Source organism: Aythya marila (genome assembly GCF_965140915.1).
Source record: "Aythya marila genome assembly, chromosome: 2".
In the NCBI taxonomy this organism is placed as follows: Eukaryota; Metazoa; Chordata; class Aves; order Anseriformes; family Anatidae; genus Aythya; species Aythya marila.
In genome coordinates, this window is record NC_139043.1 from 122,823,118 (window position 1) to 122,848,942 (window position 25,825).

Sequence of the window (25,825 nt, forward strand, 5' to 3'; positions counted from 1 at the left end):
ATTACAAACACTGTGTACTTTGTATCTGATACAATAACCAGGCACAAGAGGCATGTGCCTGGGATGAACGATGAATTTACTTGTCATTTCAGCTTTGTGCACACACATTATTGGAGCTGACAGCATCAAAAAATGCCCTGCTTCTTATACCCCAAATCATACTACATGATATGAACATCCAGACTAAAATCCGTCTGTAAAGGCAAGCACTGACAGGAGGAAATGTCACAAGTAAGTTTCAGAGAAACTTGAGCTTTGCCTTTGTTTGCTTATGTGGCATGGCACACACCGCGGTCGTGTCACCCAATTCCCACAGCATCTCTGCTTTTTGCTCAGTGTACAGAAGTACCGCGAATCAAAACAGCGATCTGTTTTCCTCTTGGTGTTTGCCGTACGGTCTGATTCCATATTTACTGCAAGCTATTCAAACTTTTTTTCGGAAGACGGAACAAGTAATTTCTTTGTGAATTCAGTGGTGCAACCAGGCACTCGACAAACATAATGGTTACTCTTACTGTTACTCCGTCACTCCTAACTTAGAATAACGCTGTTAGTCCTAACTTCCTAACCAGAGCAGAGACAACTTTAAGGTCAAAATGATTCACCAACTCCGAAGACAACTTTGTCTCCAGCTTGGCACAACTCAGACCTCATTTTTTCGCAGTACTTAGCATTACAGTGTGCTTTATATAGCACTTTCGAACCTCAGCCCCCGCTGCCTCACTCGCAGCTATCAGTGCTCAGCGCTTTTCCAGATCAGATCCGAAGATCTCAAGTCACCCACAAGAAAGCCAGACACACAAAGACAGGAGAAAAGGCCGGATTAAGCAACTTACCTAGCATCACAGCCAGGAAGAGAGTCCCGTTCCCCAGGGCAGCGTGCAGCTGCGCAGAGCATCAGCACAGCCCCTGCTCGCCGCACGAGTCCCAGCTTCTGTTGTCACTGAGGCAGGGCTACTATGGAGAACTGCCTTTGCCACTGCATGCAGCAGGTTCATTCCCAGAGCAGGTCCATCCTGTGCATGCAACGAAGCAGGGATCCTGTGGAAAAAAACAGGATGTCACCACATGGGCAAAAACATCCAGTTGTAATGCTCACAAGGGGCCAAACTAAGGAGCTTTGCAAAGACACGCTCACAGCATATTTTGACTTGGACACTACTTTCACCACTTCTGGCAAAACCAAACTAAGACAGCAGAAATTGTCAGTGTGAGGGTGGCACACAGATACAAGGCGCAAGGTATCAAGGTGGCACAAGGTAGCAGAGGAGTTGCAATCTTTATGTGTACCGTGCAGCTCTTGTGGTAAAGGAGTAAATGAGCAATGGTTAGCATAGGCAAAGCAATCTTCCCTCAGGGGACTAGCAATGGTGGTCGGCATATTCCCAAGGAGCTTCTACAGAAACCAAAAGTATTTATAGATATTCCAAAATTTTTACAGAAAAGGCATTTTCAGAGCTCCTCTGCCTCTTTTCCTCAAGCCCATTTCCTTTGGCCCGTGTTGATTCAAGTCCCAGCCTGTCTTCAGTCCTACCTTCAGGGTCTGGGTCTCTTCAAACCCCCAGTCCCTCATACTTTTCACCCCTCCTTGCTCTGTCATTCCCAGAGGTGGCTGGCAGTGCCATGCTCTGCCCTTGCCTACCCGTGCTTTGTCCCTCCTCCACTCCCTGACAGACAGTCATACTGACTTGTACCCTTGCCCACAGCTCTCTTTTCCACCCCATCACCCACTTTTCCATCAGGTCTCCCACTGCCTCCTGGATTCAGTTTCTCAGTCCCTCTGCTCATCAGTTCTTGTGACCCTGTGTCTTATTATGTCCCACTCCCCTTTGACAGTCTGCTTCTTTCTTTCAGCTCAGATTTAACCATTTTAGCCAAAGTTCCAAACCTGCTGCCCATAAAAACACTACGGGGGACCACAGTGGCAGAGGAGAGCCTCCCCGGGGGAAGACAGAGCAAGGATAAGGAAAAGACAGGGCCCTCACACCCTGGGCCTGTCTCCCTGTTCACTGATGGGGTTATTTTGGGGCTGGGACCACAGTGTAGCTCTGCTCCTGGCTCTTGGGCACTGTGGTACCAGGTTTGTCCTCCAGCCCAGCCTCTGTTCAGCTTCCAACCTCCCTGCCCAGCCTGCACAGCTTGCTCTCCCTTACCCCAGTTTTATCAATCTTCCACCCCCCAGCTGAGCTTTCATGTCTCCAAATCAAGCAGTTTATCTTCTGAAGTTGCTTGAGGAGAAATAATTGAGAATAAGAGAAGCAGGATTTTCTGCTCTCAGTTACAATGGCCAGTGGCATTCATTACCACCTGCTGAGAAGCTTGCCCAGGTGTATTTTAGCCAGTTCTTAGTGATGGGACATGTGCAATCCTTGCAGCATTAGAAGATGTGCAAATTTGCTCAGCAAGAAGGAAAACGCTGTCAATTGCAGCCATACAGCTCTAATGCGCTCAAGACGGCACGAGAGAACTGTGATTTCTTTAAAAGCTTATAGTTTGGTTAGATCTGAGATTCTCACAGTGCTGACAAAGGCAAAGCTGTGACTCATAAGCCACTCTTCTTCCCCCAAAGCCTATCACCAGCATTTTCTGCACTACCATGCAATTTCTAGTTTCTGCTTCAAAGGGAGGGACGTGAGCATTTGCAAAACAAAAAGGTTATTTTTAAGGAAAAACACGTAAGAAATAGCTACTTTTCCATGCATTCTTATAAATAGCTAAATAATTTTGGTGGGGGGAAAAAAAAAAGAAAAAAAAATAAGTTAGAGGCAGCTACCCAGCTTCAAACATTTCAACCCCAAAAGCTAATGTTTTGCGACGTTCTAATAAATAAATAACTGAATCCAGCATCCTATAAAGGAAAACATCAGGCAGCTTTCCTTATTGCAATTCCTGGCACTTCCCTTTCAGCCCTTAGTAGCACAGGTCATTCAGCTCACTAAACCAAGAGCTACATGAATATGAAAATCTGAGATCAGTGGTCAAGTTGCAAACGAGCTGCTGAGCTCGGGCAGTGCCTAGGAGAACACCACGGAAGCCTCACTTGTCTTCACCACCAGTCCTGTTGCATGCCTACAAGCAATGTGCAAGCACAGTACGGGCAGGCGGCCACAAGCAATCAAGCCAGTGTTTCTTAGCTGTGAGCATTTCTATTCCAGTTACCAATGCTTAGCTGAAAAGCTATAACTGCACAACAAACACTTCTAGGCCACAAAGACCTGAAGTAAAATGGCATAGCTCAAATCATGACGAGGGGCACACAGATCTAATAAAGATAATTTAAGCCAACCCATTTTGCTTCCCATTTGCACTGAATCAGAGCAGCCAGGTATCAGCTGCAAAGTCTCAGATGTGGAAGGGCAGTGCTATTGCTTGTGATCATCTGCCCCTGCCTGGAGGGGAAATAATCTTGTATGAAACTTGGGTTAACTTTTTCTTTCCTTTTCTCTATTTAGCAGTTATTTATGTTAACATAAGAGAAAAACAATACAGAACTCAATGTCATTACATGTATGGTTAAGAAAAATACAGAAAGGGAAAAACCTCAAAATGGACAACACATTTCTTTTACAGTGAAATCCAATTTACGGACTCTTTTTTTTTTTTTTACTGAGCTCTTATGAGCAAACAAGACAACATTTTCATGACGGTTCTTGTAAATACGTCTGTATAAACATGATCCAGAAGAGCAGAACAAGAAAACAGAGAAACAAAGTGTCACATGTTCACAGCTGCATGCAAATTATACCACAGACTAAATGCACCACAACAGTTATTTTTCAATAAGAAATAATTATTTCCAAGGAATGAATGACTATTCCTGTGAGATTGTATTTAGTCTAGAGACATCTGATGTACCTAATTTTCAAAAAGCACTTTCTAACTCTGGAAAAAAAAAAAAAAAAAAAAAAAAGAAAGGAAAGGAAAAAAAAAAAAAAGTGACCTACATGCATTAAACATCAGTGTGTAAAATCATAATGAAGCATTAAACGCTTGTTTTCATTTGGATAAATGATTAATAAATACTTTTATTATATCTTAAGTTTAATTTAAGTAATGCAACTGGCTATTGAGCATCCATAATAGCTAGGTTTTTCTTTAAAGGACAAAATAATTATCTGATCACTAGTTATAGTTAAGATGAAAAATATAATTAGGTTGAATTAAATTGCAGTGCTTCAAAGTACAATCATGGAAACTACATAAACTTCTTCCTAGAAAAGAAATCAGAATTTTGTGCACTGTTTCATTTGGCAGAACATATTGCTTGTCAGTAAAGGACTTTTTTCACTGAAGAGAAAGGAAAAGAAAGCACTTCCATTCATACAACCCTGCTCAACTGATTAGAAGTATCAGGCACTGGTAGTTGTCTCTCTGCTGTAAGCAATCAAAGCTGACTTAGATCCTACAGACCACTATAGAGTGTTCCTAAACACTCCTCTGAAATCCAGCAGACCTCCAAAAAAATGGTATCTGTTTGTTTAACATAAACCAACCTAATTATTTTGTCATTGAAATCAATATTTATGGGCTAAAACAGTAAATCAAGTAGGAAAGCTTTAATGTAAAACAAATCATAAAACACTGATAAAGGAAATGCTTGAAAAGGCTCTAGAACTGCAGGTATTTATATAAGATTTGTGAATATATAAACACTTGGCTATATACGTCAAGAAAAAGGTGAAGCTCAGTGCAGTGAACTAATCATCAAGAAGACTGATCTTCCTTAGCCAGCTGGCTAAAGTATAGTAGTGAACATCTAGCCCTGGAGCCAAGATTTATCCAAGACCATTCATTCATTTTAAGGTAAAACTATTTTTTAAAAAAAACCTTTTTTTTCTTCCTTTTCTTTCAGAATTTAAAGTACAAGTTATTTCCTGAAAACCTTCATAAGTTCTCTCTTACCAATTACCACAAAAGCCACATTGCAATGCAAATAGTGTATTTGTTACGATCAACTTACTGGCATCATTTGATGAGGGATTATTCTCCATGTGGCAGAATGAATTATATTAAGTTTGTTCAGGAAAACTGTTCTTCAAATCTTAAGAAACAGTATCCTACAGCGTTAGAACTTTCATTCAACAAAAATCTCCAAATTACATTTTCCCTTTTAATTTCAGGAGGTATCTAAAACAAATTTACAAACAAAAATTGTCATATCCTAAATAAATACTGCTGCATTAGCCTCAGCACAAAAACTGCTTCATGCATTGATCAACAAGTATGCTATAGTTTAAATTTTATTTCAATCTGTTCAAATAACATGACACTATACGTTCAGTATAAAAAATTCTGGTTCTTATGCAAATAAGCAGGCTCCCAGATTAAGGTTGCTACTCCACAATACGTTGCATGCAACTGCTCACAGCTTGTCCTCACACTGAAAAGTAGATTAAAATGGAACAGCAACATTATACCTGTATACCATTGATTTTATTGACTTAGCTCATATTAGTTTAATAATAATATTAATAATATCTGAAGAAACGTAAGTCACCAATACTAATAACAGCAGCTAAAACTTCCTACTAATGTGGCACACTGTCCATAATTTCATGGCTCAGCGTCATATGAGAGGAAGCAAGTGTCTTGCAAGCCTCATCTGACACAGGAAGCACCCACACCACCAATCCTCTGCTGCTACCTGCATCTCATGCACCATCACAGTGATTTTGAGGCAATTTAGCTTCAGTTAAAAATTTCTAATGTCACTCGCTTCTTCCATTCCTTACCAAGCATCTAGGGAAACACAGGGTGCAAAATGAGACAAAGTATCATTGCTTTATGGACATCAACTTATATCCCCCATTGATTTTCTTAGGATTTACAGCAATTGCAGGCACTGCTCTTGCTGTCTAAGGGTGTTAGTTGGTCATCATTTCATAAACGCTTCTTTTAGACCAATATTTAATTAAGCTCACCTCACTTTATGTACTCTACAAGACGATTTGTTTTTCTTACGCCATGAATTACAGTGCCAAAAATGTCTACAGAGCAAATAGTAAAGGGTATATAGTAGTATGTTATCCATATGGTATCAACTACAATCAATCTACTTATAGCCTGTTAAGTTTCCAAAAGAATGCATTTGAGTTTCAGATCTGTGACAAATTTAAGTTATATACTTACGTGTGATTCAACATTTTTTAAATTAAATCAGAGTCATATTAACAAGACTGAGTAACAGCACAGATACAAGTATATCTTGCATAGAAAACTCAACAGAAAGTGCTTAGAACAGATGCAGACACACCTGTAATATTTACTGGCTCTTACAATATCTCTCAGAGTGAAGATGACTCCTGGCATATATTTTGCAGTTCTGTACCAAAGCAAACCTTTTAAAGTTTTCCCCCTCCTATTGCAGTGTCTTGCAACAAGAATGCTCTGTGTGACTTTTTTTCTTTTTGTCATGCCTTTTACTGCTATAGGGACTTGTTATAATTTTTAAACTATGCTTTTGTTTTCACCTAGGTAATTTTCAGAAATCGAGAAAGACACAAGAAAATCCTCCAAAGGACAGAGAATTAAAAAATAAAAAAGGAGAACCGTGAAGTTTTATTGCTCCTAACCACATAAAAATGCACGTCACGTATAGGTTTCTTAATGAAACTGCCCATTAAACTCTATTACAATATTTGTGCCTAATTTGTGAGACTTTGCAATTGAAATGTCAGTTTTTTTTATAGTGTGCTTAGCTCCAGAAATTTTAAGTTTTGAGCCTGAAAGATACGAGTAGAAGCAGAAAGTATCTTCTAACAACATAAGCAATCGTGGTAGTCTGCCAGAACTGTATCATACACCATAAATATAAATGCCTACATTTCACTGGGTTATACCAATAGCCAGTGAGAAAATTGAGAAGTAACAGTTTAGTATTAACAACCCCAAAACTTAGGGAATGACCTAGTGATGGAACTTGTTTGGCATGGGTCATTGTGGAAAGAACAAAGAAAGCCCCCCATTCAGCCAGTGGCCAGAGAAAGCCCCATCCTGAACCTGTAGCGTCTCAGGTACCTCTGTCATCTCTAGTCAGTAGATGCTCCATGGACACCATGTACTTCATACAACTCAAACTGGGCAGTGCAGCAGTTATGGAAGTTTTTTGTAAGACCTTCAGCAAAAAGGAAAAAACAACAACACTAAGCATTTTGGTTCAAATTGAGCTGCCTGGTTTCTATTATTTTTTTGATTTGTTTCCAAGTCTTTTTTTTTTTTTTCTTCTTTAAACCAACTCACCCGCAACTTACTATGGAACCTAGATTTATTAAACAAAGACAAAAAGAAAACAAACAAAAAACCAACCAACCAACTACAAAAAATGTTACTTTACCACATAACATTCCCAAATGTGAAATGATTTTAATACCTACCTCCAGTGGCAGCTACAGCACAGGAACAAACAATTATTACATATTAATCCCATGAATTTCTGAGCAAAAATGAATGTATAATATTAAAATAAAAATGTAAAATGAGATAATTGTCATTCTTCCCTGTTTACTAAAAAAACAGGGAGCAGATGTTATGCATATGCATGTAGAGATATACACGCATGTGTACATAAAACATATGTATTTATATACATGTACTTTCTAATGCAGGTTAAAAAAATCTTCCATAAAACACAAACAAAAACCACTGCTATTCAATTCTCCTAAAAAAAAAAAAAAAAAAAAACAGCTTCAATTTTATGACTGAATGTTAGGACTAATTTTCTTTTTTGGTTCCAGGATCTTTCTGCAGACACCCAAAAGAAATGGGGAAACTGCTTTTGCTCCCGTGGAACACAAATGGAATAGGCTGCATCTATCACAAGAGAGAAAATACTTCATTTCTAGTGTTCCCCAAGTGCAAGTGGAAGCAAATGGAAAAGCTGCCATAGCCACAGCTCAGTGCAGGCCATAGCTTTCACCAAGTTATTCATGTTGTCAGGCAAGGCAGAGTACGAAGAAATTTGGACTACTTATAAGTTAAAGCAACTACAGAGAGCTTCACTCTTGTCTATGACACTTGGTCACACTCGTCGCACCTCTTTGGAGAGCCCATGCCATGTTTCCGTCCTGGTCCATTTCACAGACTATTTACCCACCGCATCAACTCCCTTGGCTCACATGAGCACAACTCCTCCCTTCATCCACTTTTTTTTGGAAGCTAAGGGCCTTTTATATGTTTGCTACCTGACTGGTTTCTAACCAGGCAGGCCAGTTTTTACTGTTGTCTTAATGACTGTGGATGAGACAACTGAATTTTCCAGTTTTATGAGTAGACACTCCACAGCAGGATGTGTCGAAATGCCTGTGTACAGGTCTGGCCATGGCTGTGCGTGCTCCTGGCTTTTGCACCACATCTGGGCTGTCCCTTTGGCATGACTTGTAGCCCTGCTCATGCCAGGGCATCTTGACACACACACCAAGCATCTTTGGATGCATATTACGTATATTTTTTTTTTTTAAATAACTGACCGGCTGGCAAGCCTAACCTTCTATTTTTCTCCTCTTGCATGTCAGCAGTACCATCAGTCTGCCATTTCACCCCAAAAAAAGAGGTTTTGTACATCACTATTTGATAACACTACGGATTCCTGTGTCACATTCCCTCTACCTCGCCTTTCACCTCACTTCCCATGCACCTCAAATACTCATTCCCAGCCTATTCAGGCCTTTCAGAATGCCAGCCATGCTAGGAGGATGGGCAAGTGAGCTGGGGATATTCTGCTGGAAGGTGTTAACGGCTACCATCAAATGGCTCTTTGATCTGCAGACAATTATGGAGCTGGGCCTGCTCAACAGATGCAAGGGCTCCTTCTTTCCCCCATTTCTGCAGTACAGACGCACAGAAATGCCATCAACTTTAGTGCAAGGCCCTATAAAACAATTATGGTTTTATTTATTTAAAAAGAAAAGGTCTATTTTGCTTTCACAGAGGGAGATGTCAGAAAGAGTTTGCAAACTAACAGCTTAATTTGGAAAGGGACTCCTTTGTCACAATCCCTGTATGCTTAAGAGCTGTCTGAGTCTCATATGCAATTCAATTGCTGAGGTTTAACAAAACTTATTTTCAGAAGTTCTTACCACTAACTTTTTTTTTTTTTTTTAAGAAAAAAAAAAAGCAAGGCAAAAAAAAGTGCTTTCAAATACAAGATAAAAAGCATATGGCATTGTTTTAGTGCTTTCTACTAATTAGTAGTGATTTCTTTAGATGGAGCAAGAAAATGACAACTTTTTTCCTCAACTGGCAGTGAACAGCCAATTCAGTAAGCTGCATTTTTGTTTTCTGTGAGAGGGCAGTGGAAAAATCTCTTTCATTTATTAGGTCTACAGAGACCAAAACTGGCCGGGTGTCAAACCTGCTTTGTAAAAGCCCAAATTCATTCAGCCATGCACAGATATTCCACAGTTTTTACAACCTGTTATCAGTATCAGCTTAACAGAATATGAACCTTTGGTGTCTTCCAACAAGTGTTACTGCAACTCTATAAAGGTGAGCAAAAAATTGAACTGACAATTCAACACAAAAGAAAAAAAAGAAAAAAAAAGAAAAAAAGAAAAAAAAAACACCACCACCCATAACCCTAACGGAAGTGCCAAATTACATTAAAATCCTGCGATCTCATTCATGTTTTGCTGGGTGAGTTTTGCATAAAGACATAAAATGAGATCTCATACAATAGCAGATGAGCATCCTGGATAACTATTTAGACTTTAATAACACTGACTGCTCCAAGCCACACCGTATGCAGCTATGATACTTAACGTGCTGGTTTCACCACCTCACTCGTGATTGCAGGGCATGCAGAAATTGTCATGGGGACAGACAGGGCAAGGCCTTAAGCTGAATGAGCACTGATGGCAACCTCAGATAGAAAGATGACTGCTTATTTATTTATTTATTTTTAGAAGGATGGGGCTTTCAGAAAGGAAAAAAAAAAAAAAAAACCTTCCAGAATGGAAAGAGTGACTTGCTTTTAACTAGAATGAGGATAGATTCCTAGATGGCTTTGATGACTGATGTGCTGCCCTGTTAAAATTGTACTTATCACATTGAATCAAGTACACAACATATTAAATCCAGGGGAAAATATTAAACTTCAATTTCCAGTAAATGCACCCAATATCACAGTATATTAATGTACATTTTCTATAGCTGAAGTTATGAATAACAGCACCCACAATACTTTTTAATTTCAGACTTTAAAACTGAATGGAATAATTGTTTAAAAATATATTATTTCCATTATAAGATTTCTCTGTATCTATCCATACTGATAAAAAAGTGCTTGAATTGTCCCATTTTTTGTTTAGCAATGAATTCTGTTCATTCTTTAAGATAAAAGAACTGCAAACTAAACCAGAAATGTTTCCCACATTATTAAATATTGTAAACAACTATTTTACCATTAGACCAAGCAATTGTTATTAAGCATTCAGCGTGCTTTGCATAAGCTAAAAGCCCAGCTCCTCATTCAGTACCAACGGGCTGCAATGGTGCAAACCTGCATCTGACACAAAAGTGAGCCCAAGCATTCTTACCCCCACCCTTTTGAGCAAATTATATGGATTTATCAGTACAGATACACACACAAACACACGTGCTTTCTTTAAACTTTAATAAAATCCGCACGGTCTTTAGGGCTCCTGAAAGTACGTGTGACTTTTACCACCAGCACATAAACAGGCCTCTTCAAGGCTCCTCTCCTTGCCATGCCGTTTGCAGATCACGGGAACATGAAGACTCTGAACTGAGTTTTATTTGCACAAGAGCACAGGAAACGTTACACAACACCAGTGCTCATATGGAGGAGGAGAGAATCTGCCCTCCTCACACACAGATTCACCAGAATTCAACCTTCAGCCACAATTTGCTCAGAGCTTTGAGGTAAGGAGCAATTTATTTATTTATTTATTTTAAGTAAACAAAAACAGCATTCCCGAATACAACACAGAAACAATTTACTGTCATTTGGGAAGTGGAATACACATCTGTGGCTCAGGTACTTTTTTAGAAATCTGCTGCAAAGCATTAAAACTCTCCTAATCTTTGTCCCTTGCTTGAAGCAAAACAGCTTTGTGTTGCCTCTAAAAATAGGATGGGAGCAGGGGGATGGGAAGGGGGTGGGATAAGAGGATAAGTGGGAGTGAGAACTGATACACCATACTGGCATTAATTTATAAAAAGACTAGCAAATTGTATTCTTAGACTATGGCTTTCCTAACAAAGTCAGGCACATTCTCAATTATCAAATAAAAAGAGTCATCCTGTACTTATTCTCTACATGCAAAGGAAAAAAAGGAAAAGTTTTGTTTCATCTGTTACCAAAACCATCATTGTGTAGTCAACACTTTTAATGAAATACAGGCCAAAGGATTAGTCAGAGCAGATTCGTGGAAAAAAACAAAGGAAATCTGTATGCAAATACAAGACTATCACAGTAACTAAACCCAAGAATGAATCCTGCCCAAGCACCATCCTACAAGGCATCCACACACCCCAGCTCTGTATCAATGAGAAACAACCATAATGCAACCCGCTGCCCTGAAAGATGACAAATTATCCAAAAATCATAATTAAAGTGCTAACTTAAGCATTCTCAATGCTAAATGTATAAGAAATACAGCCCATAAGTGTTAAAATCCTAAGACGACTACGTTCATTTCCATGAAGAAGAGCAGGTAGGGATCTGGAGGGAAAGACTCTGCCTGCAATTTGGCTGTTAGCACACAGAGGAAAGGCTGCTGCAGAGCAGCTTCCCAGACGGGAGGCAGAAGAGGAGTTATTTGAAAGCTTAGGGTGCTACCAACAAACAAACAAGCAAAGACAGTCAACTTATCATGCTCGTCTTGGGAAAAGCAGGCTGTGTTAAGGAGCCCCAGGTTGGCTGACAAGGCAGCAAACCACTAAAAGGCATCAATGCAGCTTTGCAGGCCAGATCCGGGAGAGGAGGAAGTGGCAACAAAACGCTTTTCATGTTTTAACATCAGCCCAATCTCAGCTGGGGTTTTGTGTGAGTAAATCGGGCTCTAGGAGTTTTTCTCAGAGGGTTATTTTTAAATACCTGACCATATGAGCTTCCTTGGAATAGGAAAAAAGGGGAGGCAAAACTAAACAGTCATTACATATATGTTTAAATATAACATTAAAAAAACCACAAGATATTTAAACTGACTAGAAATGTCCACTTTCATTTTAATTTTAAAGTTGGCAATGGACCTGGACCAAGAGAAGGCTATATTCTGACCGAGATGCAGCAACATGCAGTTTCTAAAACCAGTCTTTAAACCAGTTCAGAAGAGAGAAAAAATACTTGCTCATAATCTGTCACTTAGAAAAGCAGCAACTTGGAGTCCTTATTCAGTTATGTGCTAACCACTTGGAGCTGAAAGAGAAAGCTCAAGTAGCAAAGGCAACAGCAGCAAGTTCACAACCAGAGTGCAAGGCTGCACAGAGTTCACTTGACAGCAGCAACATCAACAAATAAGGTCCGGAGAGCTGACCCTGAGTTTTCTCAATACTACTTTCTCTGCAAGAAGCATCTGCAACCAGTGCCAAAAAGGCTCTTGTGAGCCTTTATCTATTTCTCTTTCAAAATACAGAAATAAACACATCTAGGTCTATGTAAATCATCTCAAAAGATTCAGCAGGATGCTCAAGAGAACACAGGATCAGAGGCATGGAGCATTACCAAAAGGCTGAGACCAAGAAAGAGTATACTGGTATCTCATGGCACATTCCTGGATACTGATACTGCCTGACTGTCATTCTCTTAGGCAGGAACCTAACAACTGTATTTTTTTTCAGCGCTACCTCTTAATATATTTAGAATCAAATCACATAATGCTACCTAAAATTACAAACCAAGCAAATGCTTCAAAAACAAGCTTTCAAGATAGAAGAGGCATATTTTTCTGCATAGAGTAAAGTATCCATATATCAATTAATCTCAAATCAACTGTCCCCATCTGTTTACTTGGGCTTTTTGGGGCTGTCACCATCAAAAATATATGCAAAAAATTGCCTAGCTCTGCCAATACTGCTGGTTAATTGCCTGTTTACTGAAGTTCTTCAGAGCAAAATTATTTTATTTGTCAAACCAACATGGTGTTTTTAATAGACTGTTTTGACAATGGAACAGCAAAATTTAAATATTAAAATTACATTATATGATCTCAATGTATGACAGTGTAAGCTACTCAAAGAACTGAACTTCTGCCAGTGTGCATATTCCCTTTCCCAGCCTGTCACTGTTGTTGCTTATTCCCTCATCACCTTCTAGCTTTCTAACTTCAGACTTCTATATCATTAGAAGGAACCGTTTTTTTGGTTTCAAGGAAAATGCACTTGCCCTGTTTCTCACACTGCAAAACACAGAGATATTAAGCCTTCTTTTGAGTAATAACACACTAGAAATAACAATAACACTCAACCCCCTCCCCACCCCCCCAAAAAAAAAACAAAACCACACAAAAACCAACAAAAGAAGAAAAACATATACCAAAATAAAATAAAATAAAATAAAAACACTATCCAAAATGACATTGGTTAATACTTTGCTGTTTTACTTATTTAAATGTTTGGATATTCCATAAATTTTAATTTACTATGTGTGCAATTTGATTTCCAGAATTACAGAGCTTTTCTTCTCATGGAGGAACATAAAAATATCCTACTGTATCTGTCCCAAACTTGTTTCCTTTCTGTAACATACACACCAATAGAGCTGAGATGATCTGATAATTCACTTCTGTTTGTGTGCAAGTACTACAGCTAATAAAGTTTTTTTTTTTATTTTTTATTAGACGGGGAAGGAAGAAGTACATCAGCTTTTAATCAAACTGTATGACTCCGTGTATATCTTAAATTTCATTTCCATTCCAATGCAACAATTTTCTTTCTAAGCTTATAGTATTTCTCCCAAAGTATGAACAACAAATTTTAAAAGTATGAGCATTCACACCACATGTACACTGTGTGCACCAATCACCCAGACAGACAGAATAAAATCCCCCATTACGTGCACTTTTGAGTACCGACAAGATCTGTACTTACTTGAATTTGCAGTACCCCTAAGGGTCCTAGTCATGTCCCACCCCCCTTTGTTTCAGGCAACGTGTTTTGGGTTCCCTTACCCCAAAGAGCCAAGAAAACGCTTAAGGCAGTGAACTGATACTAACAGGGGAGTGAAACAAAACATTTAATATCTACAACAGAAGATTTGGAGTTCCAACCATAAATTAGCATTCTTCAGAGTTGTTTTATTCCTTAGTATTTATAGCCAGTTACAAGATAATAGTTAATTTGGCGTGAGTGCAACTGAGTATCTGCAGGATTCTAAAGCCATTAAAACCATCTGCAGAAAGCAAGTGGAATTAAGTGATCCCAGGGCTACTTCTTTCTGCTAGTACCTTTGTATCTTGAAGAGGCACCGCTTCCTTCCTATCCATATAAATCTTTTCAGTATTCAAGTTAAGTTATAAAACCACAAAAGGGAAAAGGACAAGGAAAAAAAAAAAAGCACGAAGTCCCTTAGTACCAACAAATACTCATTTCACATGAAAACTCATTTCACAGTAAAACAAGGTTTATCTCATTTAGTCAGCATCCATGTTGATAGCTGCCCCTATACCCACCCACCCACCCCCAAAAAAAAAAAAAAAAAAGAAAACCCACAAACAAATAGAGCACAGGAATAGAAAATCAATCTCTTGAGTTAGCGCCTAACTTAGCTTGCCTGAGCAAATCAATCTCCTCACATAGATGAATTATAACACAACATTTAACCACACACATGCCATTTTCCAACTGTGCTGCCCTCTATACTTCACTACAATATTCACTATTTTGTCTTACTTCCACTGCCTATTGCATGACTCCATGCATCATTTCTTGCAAGTTTCAGAGCTGTTCGGTGGCAAGAATTATTTTCCAGAGAGAATATTCTACAAAGTTCATCAGTAAGTCGACGTGATTCACTTACAGCATCATTAGCATTTAGGGTCAGCATTATGCCTGCTTCTAGCATGAGCAACAGGCAGCATATAAATATAGGTGGTTATTATGGAAACTTAGGCCCTTATTTTCCAGAGTAGGAAATATATGTATTTAAATATTCAAAGCACATCATCTCCTGAGTCAAAGTACAGCTTCTCCTTGAGAAGACTGAGCACTCAGCATTTTTGCAAATCAGCCCAGAGCTGAGAGAGGCAAGCAAGGCACATATTTCGTGACGACCTCCTAAAAAGCTAAGTGACACACAAGCATCACACAGCAAATGGGTGGCACAGCCCAGCACAGAACCCAGCTCCTTCCAGCTGCCCCAGAGGCAGCTCTTCTACTCTCACCATCCATTTTTTCTTACCACTACGGCAGCAATCCAACAGCACTCCTATGAAGAACAGGTCCATCATATGTGCTAAATAAAACTGTAGTTAAATTGTATGCAGGGACCCAGCCAAGGTTTGTCGTCTGATGTATACACAGGCATGGAACTGAACGATGCAGTCTCCAGTGCTTCGAGATCACAGGACCAGCAACAGCAAGCAAGCCAGCAAGCAAGTCATCTAATTTAGCTTACTTTCACAGATACTGTGAAGAGCAGAAGAATAGCGAGTCTCTAATCTTTATTCTCATTTCTAAATAGACAGCTTTCTGAAAAGATGTGCCCTCCTGTTTCCTCTTCAGCACAGCAAGCAGCGCCTCCCGCACAGTCTGCCGGACACAACACCTCTCCTAGTATCGCTCTGGCCCTGCTCAGTCCCACATCACCCACCAGACCCCCAAGCCAAGCATCACATCCCCATTGGGATAAGAAAAGTACGGTAAACGGGGCTGAGAGAGTCTATATAGATAATGCATTTGTTTTGCAAAAGATGCTGAGCAAAATACAAGTGCACACAATAAGGACAATATCTGATGTTTCATCTACTGAAATCATAGTATTTTAAAGCTTACACTCATTTTTTATTTTTATTTTTTCCCATTGGGACAGATGAAAATGCATTATGAAATATGTCCTTTTCTCAAAAAAATCTAGATTCTCATTCCAAAATACACATTCTACAGAACTGTTAAGAAAGGACACGGTAATGTTTTAAGCTGTCTCACCCACAAAAACGGCTAGATATTTTTGATTGAAAAACACAGAATAAATATTTATTAATTCAGTACTAAGTATATACCTACCATGAAAAACTGGTAAAAATGGATGCAACTGAAAATCAGATTTGTTATTCATATTGAGTTCTGTCAACATAAGTTATAGCTATTATATTAACACCGTTTAAAAATATTACTTTCTACAACCCTGCCCCTTTTATGTGGACTGTCAGCTTTACAGGCTACGAATGTTCAAGTATTGAATTTTATTTACATGATATATTGAGTTTTATTTATATATGTTTATATAATTTAAGTATTTTATGTAAAAAGAAGTTTCTATGTATTTATATATGACTATAGCCAAAATTTTATTTCAATATAAATGAGAGAGAGAGAGAGTTATAATCGAAGTAAATGAAATGTGATAGAATAAAGCATCCATTTTGGAAAAATTAACATTTGATGAAAAACTACTCAACTAAATATGAAATACACTGCAAAGGCAACTCTAAGTTTGGTTCATTGGCATCATATTTGTTTACAATTGTAATGTGTAAATAACACCACCCTACTCCAAGACGCCAGTGAACTAAAAATAATAAATTAATTCAAGTCTCCTATGAAGAGCCAGATGGTTATCATGCTGGGAAACTGAGCTTCATACGATGAATATTTCCACCTTCCCGTTTGGGTTCCCTTAAAAGAAGACTATCAACGTGTACAGGAAGCACCTGATCATATCAGGGAGCACAGATTAGTAAATCACAAGATCCACTGTGATCACATAACCTTACTTTTCATGTATTGCAGGCCAGAAGGCTAATTTAATATTTGAATTAATACTTGAAATAATGCTCTTCTGTAGGGACAGACATCTGATCTTGATTAAAACTCACCGTGAAATTCACCCCATATATGGGTATGCAGTGTTCTGCTGTTGTTATCCTTACTGAAAAAAACTTGCACCTTTAGTTTTGAATTAAATTTATCTAGTCTTCCTGCCCCTGGATCTGCTTATAGATTTGTTTGCTTAACTTACAGACCCGCTATCACAGAACAGTTCTTTGTGTAGGAGCACAGCAGCAGGCAAAGGTCATCTCTCTGAGCCTCAACCTTGTCTTTCTGAAGGGACCCAAGACCCAGGCTCTTCAGCTGTTTTCTGATTCTTTAATCAAAAGATTGGGCTTGGAGCACTTATAATTTAACCCCACTTATGGGTGCCAGCAGCAAACAAAATAATTAGCTTACCACAGAAATTTTAACATCCTGACTAATTGTATATATCTTTGCTCTGTTTTCTGTTTGCCCAGCCACATTTGCATTGGTCCTTTTTGCCATGATTATATCAGCAACTCCTGGATTCAGCTGACTATTCACCGTCATCCTTCTAACAGCCACCTTTGTTTCTGGATGTAGGACTCCACATTTAATTGCATTCAAATGCATTTTGTCATCTTGCTACCACGTGCCAAGTGGTCCATATGGTTCTGAAGTAGCTGCTTGCTCTCTTCACTGTTCATCATTTCACAAACTTTTGTAACATTTGCAAACTTTTTTCATATATGAGGTTCTATTTCATATCGTAAATATAGATCAAATAAGTCACTTGCAGTTTTCCACTGAAATAGTTACTCAGTGATTCCCCATTTACAACTTATTAGCCATAATTGGTATAGTGGGTATAGAGCATTTTGAACTTTCCTTGTTCCAACTTCTTACAGCTCTGTACAACACCAAGTCAGAACGTATGGACCACAGACCATCTACAGATTTATCCAGGATAAATAGCAGTCGTAGATCTAATTATATCTTAAGTCTCCACAGTATACAAATTCTCATCATCTGCTCTTTTTTATATGTATTTCATTGTTCAGAATGACTGGAAGAAACATGGGCAAAATGTGACAGCCAACATTGTTTTTCAAGACTAGAGTCAGGGAATTCTTCTAAGCAGAAAAAAAAAGTCCTGGGAGCAAAGAGTAGGAGTCGGGATATCTTTGTTTTGTTTTCCAGTATTTCTGGGCTAAAACAAAACAAAAAATATTTTTAAAGATTGTAAGAGCTGGAACACTGTACCATGCTCACTCAGTACTGATGGGGAGAGGAAGGAGCTGTACAGAAATCTCAGCATTCAATTATTTAAACTATATCTGAGCTTCGTTTCTGGAACAAATTATATATTAGTATATTTGCATGAAAACTACTATTTTTTCCATTTACCCAGATAAAAATCAGAGCTGATCTTGTCAAATAAGTTATGTTGGCTAGCATTAATTATATTGACCTCTTTTAATTCTTGGTTAATCAACTCCTGGGTTAGTCTTATCCAAGACTGGCGTCAGGCTGTTAAGTCTGGAACTTCTTCCAAGTAAATCTTAATTTTCCACATGCAACAAGTTATTGAGGAAAGAAAATAATAATGAATATTATCAGTACAAAGAGTTCCGCAGATAATCCATGAAGTTATTGGACAGGAGTTAGCTGATTTACCTAGTATGTCTAAATCCTCTGCTCTTTCACAGCCTCCTGAGCTAGTACTGGAAAGTTTCATACTCACACAATCATCTCTTATCACCACAATATAGGCTTTTTGTTTTTTTTTTTTTTTTTTTTTTTTTTTTAAATAACAACAAAATACAAAAGAGATAAATTCATCATTTTCCACATTCTTAAATGCAAAGTTACTCTTGTCTTCTTAGGTTCCCTCTGCTTTTTTTTTTTTATTACTTCCTACAAGCACAAGCTTCAGATCATAGGTCTGCCTTCTTTTTCCTCCTCCTTCATTTCTTTGTTACACACAAACTGCCTTTGTCCCCTTCATAATATTGAGCGTTTTTAAGCTATCATTTTTCATTTGCAGATTGATGGCTTTTTTTTTTTTTTTAAAGATTATTTCACAAATCACAGGGCTCTTAAGTGCTTTCTGCAGTGTGAAATACAGAAATTTATGTGCATCTACCTTTAGGTATTTTTTTTATTTTTTTAAACCTGATCAGACTTAATTATCTTGATTTTTTTTTTTTTTATTATAATTTATTGGATGTTTTGGGAGAGGTATTTTTAATTTTAAAGTTTTATGGTCTGTCTTCATTTGCCTTGTCTTTTTTCTCAGAGTATGGTGCAAAACATCTTCAGTGAGAACATTGCTATTTCTACACCTAGAGCTTCCAAGGGAGAGCAAGACTTAGACTCAGCTTGAGGTCTTCCATAACCTTCCCTCTCCTCCTCTTCCTCAGCTCTAGGACGGTCAACCAACCAATCTCTTCTAAAGATTGCAATATAGAAAATCTTTATCTCATACTTGGATTTTCAGACAGCTATAAGGGGAAATTTAAATCTGTTTTAAAAGCACAGTTAATGATGCTGGTTCTGGAAAAGTCAGATGTCCTCAATATGTCCAGCTCTGGTTCAGGTTTCTGGCTCTTAAGTCTGCAAAGTAAGGTGGTGGGAGTTTTGTTTGTTTAGCTTGTTTTGAGCAGTAGTGTTCAGCCTAGGGGTGGGTTTTTCCCCAAGCAAGGGGAAAAATTTACTTATGGAAGTGAATGTCCCTCAGCATTGATTTTGGGGTCAAAATATACATTTCTCACTCACATTTTTCACGCAAAATTATTCACTTCCCTTTGGATTGGAAATTCAATCACAGATTAAAGGGCTGACATAATCTCAAGTAGCCGACTGCCCCTGGATAGCAGGCCCCTCAGATTTCCTACCCATGGTTGGTACATTACAAAAAAATCCTCAATTAAAAGGATGCTCAAAATCTCGGACTGCTCTCCACAGCTGCATGCATTGATGGTGGGTGCCATTGCCTTCAGGTGACAGGATCTGCAGCACTGTCCCTCTTTAGCACATGCCTTCTGTTTCCCTCTAACTGAGGGAACCAGAAAAATCTTCAACTCTTCTCTCACTCAGGAATTAAGAACAAGACAAATTTTCTAATGGTCATGTTTTTTCTAACTGTGGAAGTTTCCACACATATAGGAGAGATAAGGGTGTCAGTCAATCTAAAAAAAAAAAAAAAAAAAAGTTGATCTCAATCTCATCGAGATATAGTTTGTCTTTGGATTTCTGTGGAATATAAATGTGTTTTTTTTTTTTTTGTTAAAAAAATAAAACTAATCAGTGTTTGCATACATACAGTTTTTCTTCTTAGCTATGTATTTATAAACTGGATCAGATGTTCTGTACAGTGGAATCTGTACTCTAAGAAGTTAGCAGTGATTTTCTGAAGGGGTGCCTTAACTTGATCGTTGGCTCATTTCCACCTAGCTGTCTTTTGGAGAAAAAAGCTTGCTTCCTTCACCACCATCTTCATTATTTTGGAATGGAAAGTGAAAGGAAAGGAATGGAAACAGGAAGATCCCAACCACAACACAAAGAAAAAAATCTTCAAATGAGAAGCAGAAAGAGACAAAACTGGGGACTACTTCATTTTTTTTGTTGCAGTACAAGTTAATCACAGCTATCCTTGAATTAGCACAACTACAGAACTGCTTAGTTTACTTAAATTATAAAGACCAGCATCACTAAAGTCCACCAAAATAATTTTATTTGGTTTTGAAGATACATTAAATCCATAAATTTTGTCAACATTCTCTGCACAATGTAGTCACATTTCACAAGAACTCAGCTGTTTTAGTTTGCAGTTAAGAACAAGAGGGCTTTGGCTTGGGATGCTGGCAACCCTGCATCTCTGTTCACAGCACATCTTACCCACCCCAGTCAGCTTGCCTCACTGCTTATAAACCTAATTTAATAATGCCTTTCTATGTATGACAGACCTTTTATGCACATCAAGAGAAGTCTGACACACATCACTTTTTAAAAGAAACAACTTTATTTTCCATATTACTAACAAGAATAAAACAGCAAAGCAGGACAATGAAATAATCTCAGCCCACAGAGATGTAAACAATAGGAACCATACTAATCCCTTTCATTAATCAAGCACAGCGGAGGGAAAAAAAAAAAAAAAAGAAAAAATGAAGCTGTGCTCTCAAATTAAAAAAAAAAATTTAGAAGATGGTTTACTGTAAAGCTCAAAGACATTTTATACTTTTTATTAAAATTTTAACAAAATTGTAACTAAACGTAATCAACGTCAGTTTATTGCTTCTGCATTTCTGACTGACACGAGAAATGCTTTTAATTAAAATTTTTCCGAGTCACTGACAACGTTAGAAGCAGATATCAGATCGCTCTGAGATTTGTGGAAAAGACTTCATCCCATCACACAATAAATGACTTTCTGAATTAACAGAAAAGACAACACATTTGCAGGCAAAGAAAATTCCACTTCTTCCTGATTATCTAAACAAGCAGATAACATTTCAAATATGAAGCAGTCTTCTTATGGGAAAAAGAAAACAAACTCCTCATTAAAAAATGCCCTTTGCTAAGCACTTTCACATACATCGGAAAAGTGACCAGCCTACTAATGTCATTATGCAACCCTTATGTACATATACACAATAATTTTTTTATTTTTTTTAATACAGTGAAGAGTGATAAGATACAGTTGATGATATAATCAGTGTCAAGACTCAGGGAAAGATCTTATGCAGATTCCCAAACAGGAAAAAAAATTTAAAAAAAAAATCAAGGAATCAAGTCACTCTGTAAAACAACAAGGATACGAAAGAGTTGGATTAGTCACTTCGTTTCATGCACTGTCCTTAACTGTAATCCCAGACTGATGTTTCCCAGAAAGCTAAAGCATCTTTCCCCTACAAATACACCTAAATATTTTCACATTGTTTTATTTGGTACAAAAACTTCTCTGATCTGACATCTTGAACCAAATGACTCGAAAAAAGATAAAACCATTCATATGGAGAAGTAAACTCAAACAAGATTTGTTTCATCATCCTACAGAATGGCTTTTAAAGAGTCCATAAAATAACATTAATAAATAAATGAATTTGCAAGCATGTTCTGAATTAATTTTTATTCTCAATTTTTGTCCGTCATCTGTCTTGGCTTTGGCTTTCCTAATGGCAATGCAATGCATCCTGAATGCACCTCTGAAATCTAAATAAAGTTAACTTATCAGTTAATTCAATACGCACACAGCCAATAGCCACCTTGTTCAGCATAGATTGCTTAAGATATAGCTATTTGTAAAATAAATGCATGCTTGCTAAAAATATATATATATATATATATATATATATATATATATATATATATATATATTCAAACAACCACTGTGAGTAAAGTAACAGAGCTTACTTTCCTACAGATCTGTCTTATGTGGTTGATTGATTTTGGTCACATTAAAGCTCTTTCCATAGCTAAGACATTTATGAGATCACCCTTACCAATGCCAATTCCCTTGTGTCTAATGCCTTTTCTTCCTCAATTGAGGTATTAATAAAGTCTCTCTCCTTTATTCAGCTTTCTGTTGTCATAAAGGTTTTTGAGACATTTACTCCTCCTTCCTTCGAGACATTTGCCAATTTTTATTGAAAAGAGCTAATAATGCAAAAGTAATAAGTGATGAAACCCTAAGACAGACAGACAGCATAATCACAAGTACTGCTTTTAACACAAAACAAGTTTAAACAGTGAACTTCTGAATTTCAAGTGGTCATTAAATCCTTTCTAAGTGAAGGGTATATCTTAGTATATAGGGAATGCATAATACCTTTCATCACATTTGTATTGTACTACCCACAACTCTCATAAACTGATGAGAACAGAAATTACACTGAATCACAGCAAGCCTGAAATTCTGGGATTGCACAGGTAGGACATTGCCTTGCCTGGCAATTAAGAGTGATGTTGGATCTGTTACCTGCTCTGACCTAATTAACTCCTTACTAAAACTCTTGTCAAGACAAAGCAATTGTTCTTCAAAAAGTGCTAAACCTCACAAGTTAATGCTTAAGCTTCCCCCTAGGCTTTAACTCCATTAACTGGAGGTGTTAATTAGATCGAGCTAGGTAAATCAATCAGGATCACACCTTAAAAGCCTGGACTAGGCAAGGCATAACCCTAATATATGGAGTCGATAGATTTATAAGCTTGCTTATTAGCATAACTGCCAAGCAAATATCCCAGTAGGCTTGTAAACATCAGCACCTATAAGGTGAAACAATATAAACAGACTAAAGGTTTGCTGTAATGAAGAAAAGTGTGGACACTTACTAAGTTAATAGACACCGGTTAAGCACAACACACACTTTTTCTTTAATTGGATACAGGCTACCATCTCCCAGTGTTACATAAACAATAAAAAGCCTAGCTCTAATATCTCCAGATGAAGTATTTAGCAAGACATCACCTAAAGTGGTTTCGGTTCCGAAGTCAGGATCACAGCTCCGTAGGGATCAAGGTCCCTGTGCTCAGCATGCACGCAAGTCCTGGCACATCGTGCTGCACCTTGTGCCAATTTTAAGCCAGCCTGGCTTTTGGCTGAGGGATCAGCTGCATTGTACACTTACCACACATAGGGGCAAATGGGACTGCGTGCAACAGGGTAGTGACACACACAGAAAACAGGTACTGAGGTTTAGCTGACGAACAGCAATTTACTCATACCATGTGAACGTGCTCTTTTCCTCTGGATTAAGCATAACTTTAAAACAAATTCATAAGGGGAAAAAGGGCTGCGATTTCTTGGACATATTAAAAATATGTGAGTGAGTAGTTCTGGAGAGGGGCAGAGTAGGTGCTCTGCAGACATAACCTATATTTTGCTTTTCCTATGGCTTCAGATGCAAAGATTACAGAACAGGAGGATAGAAGATAATCCATAATGAACAGGCTACTTCACTGATGATTGGAAGATGGATTTATTCATTTCATATATATATAAAAATCCAGATTACTTTATGCACCAAGAGTTCTCCAGCTTTCTGACGCTGAGCATGTTTATTTGAGTTTATCACACAATTGGGAAATCTTCCTGCCCAAAATTTTAAGCAGATTAAAATACTGGGATTTTTCTAGAGCTATCTTGCTGGAAACAGTCCTTACATTCATACCCCTCTGAAGATGTTAAGCATGTGCCAAGTCTCCTATTTTAGGCTCATCTTTCATCCATCTCCCTTATAAGGGCAAAGTTTTCCAAGTTTAAATCAACCCAAAGCTCTGATTATATATAAAAAATGTCATGCTACAACCTAATTAAATTATTGAACAATTATTTATTTTGCAAAAGCTAAGGGAGAATACTAGATGTAAATTATTTTTAAAAATAAAAAAGGAACATCCCAATTTCAGAACCTGTTTCAACCAACAGTACAGTCTTTTTGAGTTTGAACCCAGAAACTAGTGCAGAGATTAACAGATGTATACTCTAATAGTGATTTTCTATTTTTTTTTCCCCTCATGCAACAAGTAGTTCAAATACCTCACAGATTTTATAGAAGAATTTTCAATAGAGTGCAGGAAAATTATATCTTGATAATTCTAAACTACATTTAAGGACAATTAGCATATACAGTAATTTTCCTTCAAGTTTCATTCAGTATTGAACTCATTAAACAAATGATATAGCACTATTCTAGCCCCCAACCAAAAAAAAAAAAAAAAACAAACAAAAACTCATTTCTACAGCCTGGACTTCTCATGGGTGATTAAAGAGAAGAGGCAAGAGACCCACTTAGGAGCATGGAGCTCCTAAGGAATGATGGCATAGCCAACAGCTGAATTCCAGTCTTATCAGAGACTTCAGTGCTTTCCTGAAGACAATATACTCAACTTTTTCTATCTCCTGAATAATTCTTGCCTTGGCAAGTCATAGAACTTCAGCTCCAACCTCTTAAATACCCAGATTAGATTTGATAATGCTTGAAAATTGCCAGATTTTCTAACATTGGCTATAATTTCATGATTCTTAAAGCATTAACTAGAGTAATAGTGAAATGAAACAAAGTAATAAAAAAGGAAAACGAGTTTTAAAAGACACGGTATTCACCATCTTGTTACTTTTCAGATTTAACATCATTTTATTCCATCAGCAGGAGGCACTTACAATTCTGAGATATAATCCAAAACCTAGCAGTTAGGTGACTTTGTTTGTTTGTTTTGGGGGATGGGGGAATTTGTTTTGTTTATTTGTTCAATACTTTAGTCTATAAAGTTGTGGAAAAAAAACACCTTCAAAGCAAAATCCTCAAACACAAGCAATTTTCCGTTCCTGCCTACAAGCTGAAATAACTCACCCTTATAGCTTCATGTTATTGAACACAAACACATTGTTTAATGCTAAAAAAAAAAAAAAAAAAAAAAGTGCTTTAGTCAACTGAAAACAAAACAAGGATTCTGTTGTATTTTCAGTTTTGCAATATTTTTAATCATCAAACTTTGCTTGCCACCATTACAAGTCAACCGTTTAGTGTAGATGGAAAATCAACGTGGTATTCATATGATGCAAAAAATACTATGTTTTTAAGGCAATAACTGAATCACAGTTATGTTAGCAAGCACTTGTAAAGATCATATCAAAGATGACTTAGACAAAAAGACTTAAATCTGAATAAACAGTCAAATGATAGGAATCTTGACATTTTTAGAACAATTAGGAATATTCATTTCCCAATCTACTTCCAAAATCCAACTGTCATCTTCTAATTGACCCACTTTTCCATTTCTTATCTGCAGTGAATTCAGCCTTTCATCATCTGTAGCCTCTCCAAATAAATAAATCTACTTAACAATTTAATGCACTGCTTCTATATGTATAACATTGTTATATCTTTTATTGATGGAAGTTTAAGTTCAG

The 25,825-nt window shown here is 37.5% G+C and overlaps 1 protein-coding gene across 5 annotated transcripts in view; it reads right to left on the minus strand.

Annotated features, from left to right (window-relative positions):
* The window catches only part of NCOA2 (nuclear receptor coactivator 2), a 197,485-nt gene that overhangs the window by 125,001 nt on the left and 46,659 nt on the right, over positions 1-25,825 (minus strand). For 3 of the 5 annotated variants that reach the window (XM_082753629.1, XM_082753631.1, XM_082753630.1), the window contains one exon: positions 837-1,041. The exons of 1 other annotated variant lie outside the window; for it this stretch is intronic. The gene's annotated coding sequence lies outside the window, so the exon portion shown is untranslated. Of the gene's footprint in view, positions 1-836; positions 1,042-7,017; positions 7,115-25,825 lie in introns of all 5 variants that reach the window. One more of the 5 variants, XM_082753632.1, reaches the window with a different exon arrangement.